Below are 14,377 nucleotides of genomic sequence, written 5' to 3'. Positions count from 1 at the left end.
AATAGAGTGTTGCCCCCTCGCCCAAGGCGTGGGTGGGTGATCCGGCTTCATTCCACTCGTATGATACACACACCTCGTCATTAACTGACTGAAAACATCTTAAATTAAAGAAACCCAATATAGTAGCAGGACCCCCCCCCCCCCCATGAAAAAGAGTCCTATGACTCAGTGTTGCTTTCCTGGATAAATAAGTGACTATTATTTTTATTTTGGCCATCAGTGAGAAAAAGTGACAGGTGGCCCATGAGTTGAGAGGAGTCAAATTCTAATAGCCCTGGCTCATTTGCAAGGATCACGTTCGCATTAACCACACATACTTGTGGTGAACATGCAAACAAAAAAACATGCTCTGGTAACATATGTGTAATTGGTTCAACTGAGTCGCAGATGTAGGCTTGAAGGCAACATATTTATTCAACTCCAACATGTGGGGTAACTTCCCGTTAACAGAATAACAACCTATGGTGGTGACCACCAGGCTGACTACACTAGTTACAACGTAACTGCTAATATGGACCGGGACCAGCAGCTTGGGTTCAGGTCCACATGTTGGAGACTTGTTGAACGGAGAACGTAGACGAAGGTTTCTTCCAGGATGAACAACCCCGGTCCCTCTCGGGACCCGGTTTATATTCTCTGTGGTGTGTGTTGTATCTATGCCGTTTTCCGTTATTAATATTAAGAATAATTAGGCAAAAAAAATGTTTTTTTTAATATCTATATATATTTTTAAATTAAATAATGAAACAACCCACTACTCCTCACAAGCACACCAGGAATCTATGAAACGTGGAGGGCCATTAAACGGTAAGAATTCGGGCACAGAGAGGTCAGAGACATCCAGATAAACAAAAGGTCGATGGCCTAACCTCCCAAGACGTCTGGAGATGCACGGATGAGAGGCAGAGCAGAGAAAAACAACTGTTGCAACTCGCTTTTTCTTTAACGTTTTCCTTAACGAAAATTTGAAACTTAACAAAAAAAATTAACCAGCAAACAATAGGGGCTTGTTATTAGATATTCCCTTATACTACTCGTATTCACCGCATATATTATTTTGTAGTGTATGTTTCTATCTACATGACCTTACCAAAACTAAAGAATACGAATTCCAGAAAGCTTAAGTGGAAACTTAGTTACACTTAACCTCAGGACATTAAAATATAACTCAGAATAAAACACCAATCCCTGGAAACAAACGCATAACCAAACTTGGCAAAGCCCTCAAAACAATGATGTAACGAGGATCATTACGAATATTCATTAAACATAGACCAAATAATAACCACGATATACTAAGACCGAGGGAACTCATAATAAATATCAAGAATAAATGTAACACACAGAACCACATAAATGTATTGCAAAAATCTCATCAGCCACCTTTGTCTCCTACGGTCCGGCACAAACAGATGGCCCAATAAATACTTAGGGGGTTAGAAAGGGTCGCGAGGGGGGGGGTCTGTGCTGACATTCTGGTTTGTTGTTCCTCTCGAAAGAGACGCGAAGAGAGGAGAGGGTGTTCACGTTTTGAGTTTTAAGCACAAGCGCACATCACGAATGAGCAGTCTGGTTCGAGTCGTGCTCAGTCTCGCAACTCGGCTTGCGACGCAGCGTTGCGACGGGGCTCGCAAAGGAGCTGGGGCGAGTCGTGCCTCGAGAAGAGATGGAACGAGGAGGGGTCGTTCGAGTCACAGAAGTCTGAGTTCAACCTGGGTCGAGGCTGGGTTTCAGCCGTGCTCCGGCTGGCGGAGCGTCGTGAGGGAGCAGACACCGATACCGATGGCAGGTGTCGCTTCTCGCAGAACGAGGTGGCGAGGTGTGGTTTAAGTGCGAGTGAAGCTGGCAGCTGCACGAACAAAGGAAAGCACGGAGAAGAGAGAGTGACAAGTGACAACAAGCAATCAACCTGTAGAAGGGCGGAAATCGCCAAGCGTCGACCAAGCGAGCATCGAAAAGGACGAGCAGCAGCGGATGAGCAACAAGAGCCATCGTTCATCGCCAGAGCGCTCCAAGCCGGTGAGCGCGCATAGCCGCGTCGTCCAGAGCCTGAGCCAACACAGCCTGAAGTAAGGGCGGGTGTCCGTGTGAAGTTGGCAGCGATCAAGGAGAGAGCGACGACGATATCATCGCGCACCGCCGAAGGCGAGCATCGTGCCGACTCAACAATCATCCAGCAGTGGAGAAGCCTGGAGCTGCCACCAAGAGAGAGAGAGAGCGCCTCGAATGCGCCGTGTGTTTGATACACACACACCGACCAACACCCAGTGAGAACAGACAAGACGTCCAGCAGCGACGACGGAATCATCGCGCACCACGTCGGCGAGCGTCGTGCCGACTCGTGGAGGAGCTGCACGCTATCCGACGACGGAATCATCGCGCACCACGACGGCGAGCGTCGTGCCAACGCCGCTCAATCGAGCAGTGGAGAGAGAAAGCACGGGCTCGCTGCGGCCACGCCCAAGCGAGAGGAACTTCTCTGGCTGCTGGTTGTATCCCCTCCCCCACCCCACAAGCTAACGACGCGACTCCCGGCTCTAAGAAAATTTTAATTAATTTTACAAGGGGACAACGCACACACAACACGCACACGAATAAGACTTTCAAAAAGTTATCTTTGCGTTTCAAAAAGGGTTGCCATTTCAAGGTGGTGCGTTCAATATCAACTGATCATGCAAAGCAGTTGCTGCTGTCGAGTTACATGAATAAGTGTTTTAGTCATTCATTTTCGTTAATTGCATAATCTTGCTCATGAATTTATTGACGTATGCTTTCGCCTTTGCATATTAGAGTGTCATGTTGTTTGTTTAGAATTAAAATTGCTTAACACCAACTGTTCGAGTACTTCTTTCCCAGTCCATGCAAAACTGTCTTATTCATAGGAACTGTTACCTGCGATGAGATATGAACTTGGAGACCTAACATAACATAAACACACTAATATAATCAGTAAATGTTTAATCAAAGATAATCGTTTTATCCCGATTGATACAACTCTGGATAACGAAGCTAAGCCTAATTATCATAACTGCACACATTAACATAATCGCAAGCATCCGCATAAATTACTACGATTATCTCCGTGATTATCATAATTTATGCATATGTAATAAAGGACTCTTCCACTATGTCTGTCTCCGTTGTCCTTTATTTGCGTTCTTACAACTTTGTCCCACACGGCCCTCGCTCAGAGCCTTCTCCACCTCTCGCTCGGCAGCCCTTCTGCTGCCGTCGCTCACGTAGCCTTTTCTCCTGCTCCCGATGCAGCTCCGCTGCTGCCTTTCCTCTCAGCCTCTCCGCCCCTATGCAGTCTCTCGGCTGCTCTCTCTGCAGCCCCACCGCTGCTCTCCGTCTCCCCCGTGCCCGGACACCGCTGGCCAACGGTGCCGAGTCCCGTTCTGTGGCGATCACGCCACTCTCCACTCTCTGCCCTGTGTGGCCTCCTTCCATCTTTATTCTTACACTCTCCTCCCGTCTCTTCCGGTTCCCGCCCTTAAGAGCTTTCCCTTCTCCCCCCACGTGACCTAACTCCTCCCCCCGTTACGTCATATCCGCGAGGCCGTTTACGCCCACATTACACAACCCTCCCCCGTGGAGAAAATTCCAGCCGTCCTCGGCTGAACAACAACAAGTAATGCGAGCGACCACCAACCATCAGACATGAACGGAAAACGGAGCATACAATAAATATTACAATAATAACAAGAACAAGAACAACATTAATCAACGAAAAGTAAGGGACTTCGACCGCGTGCGGGTCGCCGGCCCGTCCCGGACGAGCGGCGGCCCCCCTGTAGACCGAGAACGCGACGGGGTTTTAGGAGCGACAGGTTCAAAACTGCCTGTCGCTATTGGAGGCCCGCCAACGCCATGGTCCCGTTTCCCCAAAGGACCAGAGTCTGGGGTGTCCCGCAATCATGTCTGTGGCGGGGTCGGAAGGGTGGCGGGGCCAGGTGTCCCCGCAGCCGTGGTAGGCCCACCCCGAGCAGAGTCCCCTGTCTCCTGCGGTGTCACGGCCGGTTTTTCTGTCCAGGAGGGTCCTTCCGCGGCACGTCTGCTGTCGAGGCCTCCTGCTGGGGCGGTCCTGGGATACAGGTCCAGCAGTCCCTGGCGTAATCGCCCTTGCGACCGCAGCGGAAGTACTCGATGTCGTTACGCCGCACCGCAGTCCCCCCATCCCGACGCTCCCGCGTCGGCGGCGCAGATCGCGGCCCCGGCCCCGGTCCACCGCGGGCCGACCAACGCGCAGAGGCGGCTGTCAGCTCCTGCGGGCCCCCCCCGTCAGGAACGTACACCACCTTCTTGGGATCCCAACCCACGGCACCTCCTTCGACGATGGGCCCCCCCGTCCACGCTGTGACTTGCCTCCAGCGGCGTAGGTTAAACTGGGCATCCAGACACTTTGCGGCCGCCCGGGATGTCAGCTTCTCATGGCCACACACCGGCATAGGGATCCCCAAATCCCTGGACAGCCCGAGCATCTTGCCCAAAATCAGGGGTTCGAGTAGGTCAGGCTCCGTCTCCGGGTATGCGGCCATGGCTAACTCCAAGACAGCACCCCTGTATGCCACCGGCGACTCTTCGGGTGCCCGCTGGCGTTGAACGAACAGGCGGTGAGCATCATCCGGTGGCTCGTATGCATCCGCCATCTCGTCAAAAACTCCTCTCAGTGTCTTCTTTTTCTCGGCCTTGATGGAACGGAAGAATCGCACCGACTCGTCGTCGAGAAGAGTTGGCAGAACTTCAAGGGCCTCTGCGTCAGTCCACCGGGCGGAGCGCACCGCCGCCAAAAATCTGCAGGCAAAAGCACTCCAGTCGCCACCGATGGAGAATTCTTTAACAGTTGTCAAGTGACGGCTGCAACTCCTCCGCAGGTGACTCACCACGTGGCATATTCAAGATGGCGTCGCACCGCAACGTGTCAAAGATGGCGGCCCCCCGCCGCGGAGGACGCAAGATGGCAGCTTCCCGCTGTTCTTCCCCTGCCACGTCCAAGATGGCGTCTTCGTGCCGCGTGGCAGAGGGCACTGGCAGCGCAGGCAAGGCCGCGGCCTGCCGATCACCCCCGGGCCTCCCCGACGCCGGTAAGTCAGCGTCCTTCGGCGTGGACGGGTCCACCGACGCGGCGACATCTTGAACTCCCGGACCAGTACTCGTTCCCGCTCGGATTTCCTCCTCCATTGCAGGCAGGTCCACTGCCTGAGGAAGGTCGTCGTCGTCGGATGATGTAGCAGACGATGGTGCAGGAATATTCTTTCTTCTGAGCTGTTTTGACATGCCGTTTCACTTCTGACACCAGTGTAATAAAGGACTCTTCCACTGTGTCTGTCTCCGTTGTCCTTTATTTGGGTTCTTACAACTTTGCCCCACACGGCCCTCGCTCAGAGCCTTCTCCACCTCTCGCTCGGCAGCCCTTCTGCTGCCGTCGCTCACGTAGCCTTTTCTCCTGCTCCCGATGCATCTCCGCTGCTGGCTTTCCTCTCAGCCTCTCCGCCCCTATGCAGTCTCTCGGCTGTTCTCTCTGCAGCCCCACCGCTGCTCTCCGTCTCCCCCGTGCCCGGGCACCGTTGGCCTCCCGTTCTGTGGCGATCACGCCACTCTCCACTCTTTGCCCTGCGTGGCCTCCTCCCGTCTTTATTCTTACACTCTCCTCCCGTCTCTTCCGGTTCCCGCCCTTAAGAGCTTTCCCTTCTGCCCGCATTACACATATAATTACATACATTATCATAATTTATGCGATTTACGCATTTTTGGAAATTTTATTAATTTTTATTATTTTTTATCAAAATTTCATAATTACAACATATACAACATGTGGCTGGCTCCGCCCTTGGCCACAACCACCTTCCAAAATCATCAGGAAGGAACCGGGTCCCAACCACGTGACCACCCCTAGCCCCCACTTGGGGCCCCTTTGTAGACTTAACTGGTCACGTGTCCTCCCGGGTCAACCAGAGTGCCATGGCCTCGAGTAACTTCATCCCTCGGCTGGCACCCACAAACCCTGTCCTGTAGGGTCGGCACTGCACGCAAAGCATGGTGCCATCTAGCACTATCATTCAGCGCTCACTGATCCCCTCTAGGGCAGGGCACTGTACGTTGACATCCCGCGATGTCACTACATATGCATTGTCTTTGAAACTGATTGGCTTACACCAGATACAGCCTTCTTTTGTCTCTGGTCTGACATTGGTGAGACTAGGCCAGAAAGAAGACTGTTTGAACATCTTAACATCTGTTGTATTGCCAGAAAGGGCAAAACCTATTGTTATTTTTCATACTTTTGTGATAAGACTCTTTGAGACGACTTCTGGAATCCGTCTTTTATTCACTTTGGGTTACATCTACTTCACGCTGCTGATAGACAACGTGAAGGGACAGATAGACCGAGAGAGACGCACTGCCACGTGGCAACTCGGAGCCCCGCTCTTGCGTGGCTCCTTCCTCCGTTGGTTCCCATTTTGACCACGTGTCGTTCCTCTCTACCCCTATTTAATCCCCGGGTCACGTGGTACACTTCAGCCAATCCTCGTTAGCCTGCATCGAATCTTCCAGGCTCCCTCGTCAGCTCCCGGGACCAAGCCCCTGACTCATCTCCCCATTGGCTGAGGCAAAAGCCAGCAGAACCAATCGCCATAGCTGTCACCCTTCCATCACGTCAGGGCCATGCCCCCAGGCTTCCCCCCATTAGCTGTAAACCAGGACCGGCAGAGCCACCATGACAAGGTGTGATACGTCAGTGAGCCGGATATATTCTCATATTACACTTTGATACTGGCAAGAAGGTCCCATTAAAAATTCGACCGCTTGCTGCTCTGCAGAGCCTCAGAAAAGTGCAAGAACATTTCCTCCGATGGATATAATTGCAGGACCAGAGCTATAAATGTTCTGGTACTTGTGTAGTGTTTTCTCCAGAGGCACTTTGTAGGGGGTATGTCTTTATTATACACACGCGCCCTAACTACTAAACATCAACTCCTCGTACAGTTTATCTCGAGTACTTCCACTCGGTATATTATACACCTCCTACGTAGTGTGCCTACCCCGGCTGTGCTCCAGGTCCTCCGGCTATAATATCCTATGGGAGACCCAGAGTCCACCACTGGCCTCACAGAGCTTCGGCCCTTAAAAAGACGGCGAAGTTAGGGTTCCAGGGTCCTATTCTGGCAGGTCTTCTTGCTTCAATTGGTCGTTTTTAACTGCCTGGACCTCTCTAGAGGTCCGCCTTATATACGTTTCTCAGCCGAGGTGCGGACCTCTGTGAGGGATGCGGGTGACCCAGAGTCCCTCACTGAGGTCCGCATGTCTGCCGTTGCAGGCAAGTGCATCCGCAGCCCCCCCGGCCATTGGGAGTGTTTGCGAGGGATCGTAGGACCCCTCACAACCCCCAACCGCTTCTGGGATGTCTGTTGCCTGAAAGTGCAGCCCATCCATGGCACTACATTTGCATTGTCTTTGTACGGTTCGCCTTTTGGCGTTTTCTGGTCTAACACTGGTAAAACAAGGCCATAAAGAAGGCTGTCTCTGGTGTAGACCAATCAGTTTAAAAAACAATGAATATATTACTGGAGCATATTTTTTTTGCATGTTCACCACAAGTATGGGTGGTTAATGCAAGACATGAGTCCTTGCAAAAGATTTTTGTTTGATGTTTTAACAAATTAACACCTGTTTTATTGCCAGAAAGGGTAAAAACTATTCTTATATTTTGATACTAGTTTAGTGAGTCCAACTGAGTTGCAGACGTTGTCTTGGGAGAAACACTATTTATTGCAGTAACTCAACATAACATAACACAACCTACACTTGGGTGTTGAACTAGACACAGTTCGCTATCCCGGCCTGGACCACAAGCTGGGTCCCGGACTGTGTGGCTAGAGGCTTTTTTTACCCGACGTGGATCTTAATCACCAGCAACATGAAGAACCCCGAGCCCCTCATGGGGCCCCTGTTATATCAGCCCGGGCTGGGGCTGACTCTGCCCCTCGCCCCGCCCACCTTCTAGATCTCTCGAGCTCTTTCCCGAAGGTTCCCAAGAGCTCTTTTATACCACGTGACCGCCCAGCGGCCCCCGCCTGTCGATGGTCCCCCTCCAATATCATCCAGTCACGTGTCACTGTCGTCATGGACAGAATAGAATACAACAACAAAATTCAAGAACTACTCAACGATGGCAGCTATACAAAAATAAAAAGAGACCCCCACCAACAACCTCGTCACTAAAACCAACAAAATCATTTCTGATTCAACCGCATTAACGATGGCAGCTATACAAAAATAAAAAGAGACCCCACCAACAACCTCGTCACTAAAACCAACAAAATCATTTCTGATTCAACCGCATTAACGATGGCAGCTATACAAAAATAAAAAGAGACCCCACCAACAACCTCGTCACTAAAACCAACAAAATCATTTCTGATTCAACCGCATTAATTGATCAGACCAAACAGTTCTCGTTGAAACCTTCTGCAGCCAGGCCACCAAGATTATACGGCTTGCCAAAGATACATAAAGAAGATACACATCTTCGTCCCATTGTCTCTACTATCAACTCCCCCACCTACAAACTGGCTCGTTTTTTGTCTGAAATTTTACGGCCTTTCACTGGAAAAACCACCTCTGCGGTACTAAACTCTACTGACCTGGTATCGACAATCAAGGGGATTTCCCTGTCCCCAGACGACCTGCTTGTCAATTTTGATGTGGTTTCCTTATTCACCAAAGTTCCTGTACCTGACACCATCGCAATCATTGCTGCAAATTTCATATCACTACTCTCCCATTGACATATTTCGTTGCTTCCTCTTAGTATTTTTCACACGACGGTCAATGGTACAGTGTATAATAACAAATAGTATACAATTTATATGCTTAATACAATGTACAAAGTAATATATAGTATCGTAATTGTATAGTGAATATACAGCAGTGTGATATACATTAGGGTGGGTAGAATAATACATAGTGTAATATTACAATGTATAAGGTTAAGGGTGGTTTATAGCAATACAGTATATAATGTAATGTTGGGTTTGTCTATGGCAGTATATAGTACGGTGTAGACTCGTGTGATGTAAGAGAATAAAGTTTAGATGGAAGCATATTATATTTTTTACGACGTACAATTGTAATGTATTACTTACTGTTAGTAACTCAGCTTATTGTAGAGTATATTTAGTATACTGATGATACTATGTAGTTTATACTTTAGTTGTTTACGTGGTGGTTCTAGTTACTGCAGCTACATACTATTAACACTCCGTCCCTTTATTAATGCTACCCCTATCCCCTCCCTTTGATGCTGCTAATCCTGCATAATGCACGGGCATAAGTAGTACTAATCACATACCTGCATTTCCCATATCCCCTCCCTTTGATGCTGCTAATCCTGCATAATGCACGGGCATAAGTAGTACTAATCACATACCTGCATTTCCCATAAATATGCTAAATATGCAAATTCCTTTGTCAAGGCTCTCTTCCCCCTCCAACACAGCTTAAATATACGCTGCCAAACCTGGTGGTGTTCATTCAGACTCTGTCTTTCTGACAGACCTGTTCTTCACATGAGGACGGCTGCTTGCGTTGTGGCCGAAACGTCGTGAGAATTATTTTATTATGTTTTATTTTTATTATTTTATTATTTCCATTCTACGTGACTTTACCGAAAGAACCAAGAAGATGAATCCCTGCAGTCACGAAAGCTTTAAATCGAAAACAATGTTATGTTTCCTTTACACACATGGCACCTGTGATTCCACAGCAGCGAAGCCACTCTGCCGGCGCCGCGCCTGTGATGCCATCACAACAAAGCAGCCTGGCCGACGCTGTTTTCCTCTCACCACCCCCCACATGAACACACACACACACCCCCCACGTAGAACCTCGGGGGGAAGTCACCTTCTCCATGGTTTCCTAGGGCCAGGGAATTGGCTGATTTCCCCCAGGTTAAATTGCACTGCGGCGCCGTGAATTGACTTGTAATTACTTAGTCATGGCAAGGCCACTCAGCACCCGCAGTGAGAAAACCAAAAGATGCAACCCGGCAGGTAGGGGGCATTGCCACGGACGGCGGGGCTGGCGAGGCCGGCGCAGACATGAGCCAAGGGTACACGAGGGAGCGCTCTGATTGGCTGGGAACTCCCTGGGATTAGCGGCGGCCCCCTTTGATGTGGAAAGAGTGAAGCGGACGTCACTGAGAGCACCGGTACGAGTGTAGTGACATCACCAGCAAACGATCTGATTGGCCAGGAAGACCGCCGGATCAACCGAAGGGTCTCTTTTATGTAGAGAAGGATAAAAGGGAAGGAGAGAGCACAAAGGTCAGTTCGTACTCTTCTCAAACCAGCGATCGGGACAGTCTACTCGCCGACGACTCGAGCGTCCATGTGACGCGTCGTAACGCGGCCAGGATTCGCTCCCAGGAGCTCCGTATGAGTCGAACCGTGAGTACGTGAGAGAGATAGTGAACGGCGTGATAATTCCTCGAGAGATTAATTCTAAATAGGCGGGGCGGATTGGGTTTTAGACAGTCGGGAGCCAGCGCAGTTCCTCACTGATTTCAGCACTGAGTCACGTAGGGGTGGAGTTCAGACCGCCAGGAAATAGGTTAGTTATCCTACTAATTTCGGCTCCGGGCTACGTAATATTTAGCATCAGACACGCCGAGAATAATCCGTTAGTGATCAATAACAGTTTCGTGTGGTTTCTGCTAGTGTGGGGAGAGCGCGTGGTAGCGTGAGTACGCTCGTCATAACGCGGAGATTGGCGTGTGAATAACTATATCGGTGCGACCATTGCGCAAGAGTCCTACGCGCGCATCCGGTCGAGTACCGCGACCATTGTGCCTGAGTCTTACGCGCGCATCCGGTCGAGTATCACGATCATTGTGCCCGAGTCTGGTGCGCGAATCCTGTCACAAGTTATTTATCATTGCGCAGAGGAGCCGGAGGACGATTAAAGCATTTCTTTAATTCCCCAGGGCACCGTAACTCTCATCCTAAAACCAATCCCGAATACCCGACCCACAGCCCTTTAAACCATCTCCAATACACCCTCCCGCTGGCTACGTGTATACGAGTGACGTCACTGCCCTTTGACCCCTGACCCCCCCGTCCCGCACGTGCGATTGGTGCGCGTTGTCGTGAGAGCGGCGACGTCGTGTTTGAGTGGCTGCGCGTGCACGAGTGTGGGCAGCAACGCGCAGGGAGTCTCCTACTAACGTTTGGAGAAGCGTACGGGGGTGCGAGGGATTAATTCCAGGTGGCCGCGCGCCAGCCACGAGCTATGCCTCACAGGGAGGACACGGAGGCGGCGGGGCCGCGGACTCGAGGGGCCGCGGCACGAGGAGGGGAGTCGGGGAGCAGCAGCCCTCACCCGAACGAGGAGTCGGGGAGCAGTGGCACTCACACGAGTGAGGAGCCGGGGGTCAGCAGCCCCCACACACCTTTCTGGCCCAAAACTGGCACTCAAAGCGCCATCATCACATTAATACTCAAACATAAAATATAACATTCTATATAACGAGAAAAAAATGTATACACATATACTTTTTAACGTTGTTTAAAATAAAATACATATATAGTGTGTTCCGATTAAAGCCGTAACACATGAAGCTGCCGAACACCAAAAACATGTCCACCCAGAACCTAGATTGTTACGAACAATGCCACGCGAATGCCATTGCATTGCTCCAATGGGCATCTGAATGGTCCGCGAGTCCTTGACAAGTGGCCCTTCAGACATCTGCAAAGCAGAGTAAAAACTGGGAAGCACTGTGATGTAACGTCCAGATCTGGGACATCTACGTTATTTCTGGCCGAACACACTCCGAGTGCTCAAATTTGCCAGTGGCGCCACAGGTGCACGTCCGACACTCATCGGTGGTGCTGATGCTACTATCGCCGTCTAACGTGCCGTATCTGTTTCCCCATGCTCTCGCTCTGAATTACTCGGTTGGGAAACTGCGTACTAATTATCGTCCTCGACTGTGGAAGCTGCCACTGGGTGTCCTGTCAAGGCCAGTGAGTTGATGGTCGCAGCCTGGCCACCGATGACTGCACACAAAAACCCCACAAACACTTGGGTTTGATTTGTTTCCTTAATCGTCGTGGGCATTATCTATAGCAGGGGCTCGTGGAAAGTTGCAAGCCCTGCCAGTGTGGACAAGAGGCCATTTGCAGGGAGCTCAGAAGTCGTTTGTCTCTCACCCTCCATGGGCTGCTGCTACTCTCTCATACAGGGTGATGCACTGCTCTCTGCAAGTAATACAAACAATCGATAACAATGTATCTGTCACTTCACGTAAATAAAATGACTTGTACACATCCCATCAGCCACACAGTCTTCTGGGATGTGTAATTTCACCAGCATTGTTCAACAACACAAGCAAAACTCTCGACCGGTTTCGACATTCGGTCTCTCATCAGCATCGTAAGCTCGCTTGAACCAATGGTGACGATTCCATAGGTCAGCTATGAGGTGGCGATACATCCGCATGACTCGTTCTCTGCAAGCACACAAGAGCCTCGATCAGAGTGTGGTTTAAGGAGCCGGCATTGCTCTCGTGGGATGCAATTCACTGGCTCTAAACAGACGTCACCGTTGACGTAGCACGAAGCACGGTGTGCACGCCGCCGTGTATGTGTAGTGCCATGGATGGGCTGCACTTGCAGGCAACGACAGACATCCCAGAAGCGGTTGGGGGTTGTGAGGGGTCCTACGATCCTTTGCCAACACTCCCAACGGCCGGGGGGGCTGCGGATGCACTGGCCTGCAACGGCAGACATGCGGACCTCGGTGAGGGACTCTCGAGTCACCCGCGTCCCTCACGGAGGTTCGCACCTCGGCTGAGAAACGTATATAAGGCGGACCTCTGAAGAGGTCCAGGCAGTTGAAGACGACCCGTTGAAGCAAGAAGACCTGCTAGAATAGGACCCTGGACCCCTAGCTTCGTCGTCCTTTTAAGGGCCGAAGCTCTGTGAGGCCAGTGGTGGACCCTGGGTCTCCCATAGGATATTATAGCCGGAGGACCTGGAGCGCAGCCGGGGTAGGCACGCTACGTAGGAGGCGTATAATATACCGAGTGTAGATGTAGGACTTGAGAAACACGCGTCACTCGTTGGATTGTGATACGGGCACGCGGTGGACAGTGAGGGCAAACGGGGACACAGGGGGCGGGGCGACATACTGTTGTTATTGTACCAATTAAGGTGGTAAGGTAATTAAGGCGGGCCTGCAGGTGTTCAGGGGTAATCGAGGACGCAGGCCGGTGATTGGACGAGAGGGGGATGGGTGTCGGGAATTGGCGCCTCGATGTCTATAATAACAACACCACGTGAGGCTGGGGGGTGAGGGGCGAAGCGGGGGATGGCCTAATTGATTAAAGGAATTGGTTCGGGGATAAAGGCAAAGAGCGTGGGGAGAAACGGGAGTTGGTTGGTGCTTGGGACAAGAGACGGATAGAGGAAGAGACGAGGCAGCAGACAAGAGAGTATAGTATACGGTAGCAGTGGACAAGAGAGTATAGTATAAGGTAGCAGTGGACAGAGAGAGATAGTGTACGGTAGCAGTGGACAAAGAGAAGACATAGTAGGGTAGCAGCGGATAAAGAGAATACAGTATAGGATAGCAGCGGAGTACCGGACCTTGGTGGAGAAGCTACAATGGAGTGAGACGGCAGAGAGAACAAAGAGCGACCGAGCTGGAGAGAGAGAGAGAGAGCAGAGAGGGAGGTCGCTGGAGGAGAGGAGCAGAGGGAGAGCGAGCGAAGCCAGCGGAGCGAGCGAACGGAGGGACATTGAGTGATGTTGATAGGGAGTTGTGCGTTGAAGAGAATGGAGTGACATTGGGTGATGCCGACGGAGGAGATGTGAACTATACGCGTTAATAAAGAACTGAGAAAGACAAAGAAGCTGTCGCGTCAGTACGAGTCCTACATAAGTACTCGAGATAAACTGTACGAGGAGTTCATGTTTAGTAGTTAGGACGCGTGTGTATAATAAAGACGTGCCCCTTACAAAGTGTCTCTGGAGAAACACTACATATGCACCACGCTCGGCACAACCGGAAGCCAGCACTGCATGGTGGTGGTGCAGCTGCCAGTCATCTTGGTCAGTAGCCATCCCACAGCGAAGTGGCACGTGGTCTATCCCGCAATCTCCTGCCAGCGAGACTTCCACATGGTAATACTATTTACTTATTTATCTGGGAAAGCCATACCCAGTCGTAGGACTCTTTTTAAGGAGTGTCCTGTTATATTGGGTTTTTATTTCAAGATGTTTTCATCCAATTTACGTTCATTATCCGAGTGGGGGAAATACTATATCCCCGTACAAATGAAAACAGATGGCAATTAGTCAACTGGCTGAAATTT

Source organism: Lampetra planeri, chromosome 22 (genome assembly GCF_965212315.1).
Source record: "Lampetra planeri chromosome 22, kcLamPlan1.2.h2, whole genome shotgun sequence".
Lineage (NCBI taxonomy): Eukaryota > Metazoa > Chordata > Hyperoartia > Petromyzontiformes > Petromyzontidae > Lampetra > Lampetra planeri.
Note: the sequence above shows the minus strand (reverse complement) of the source record.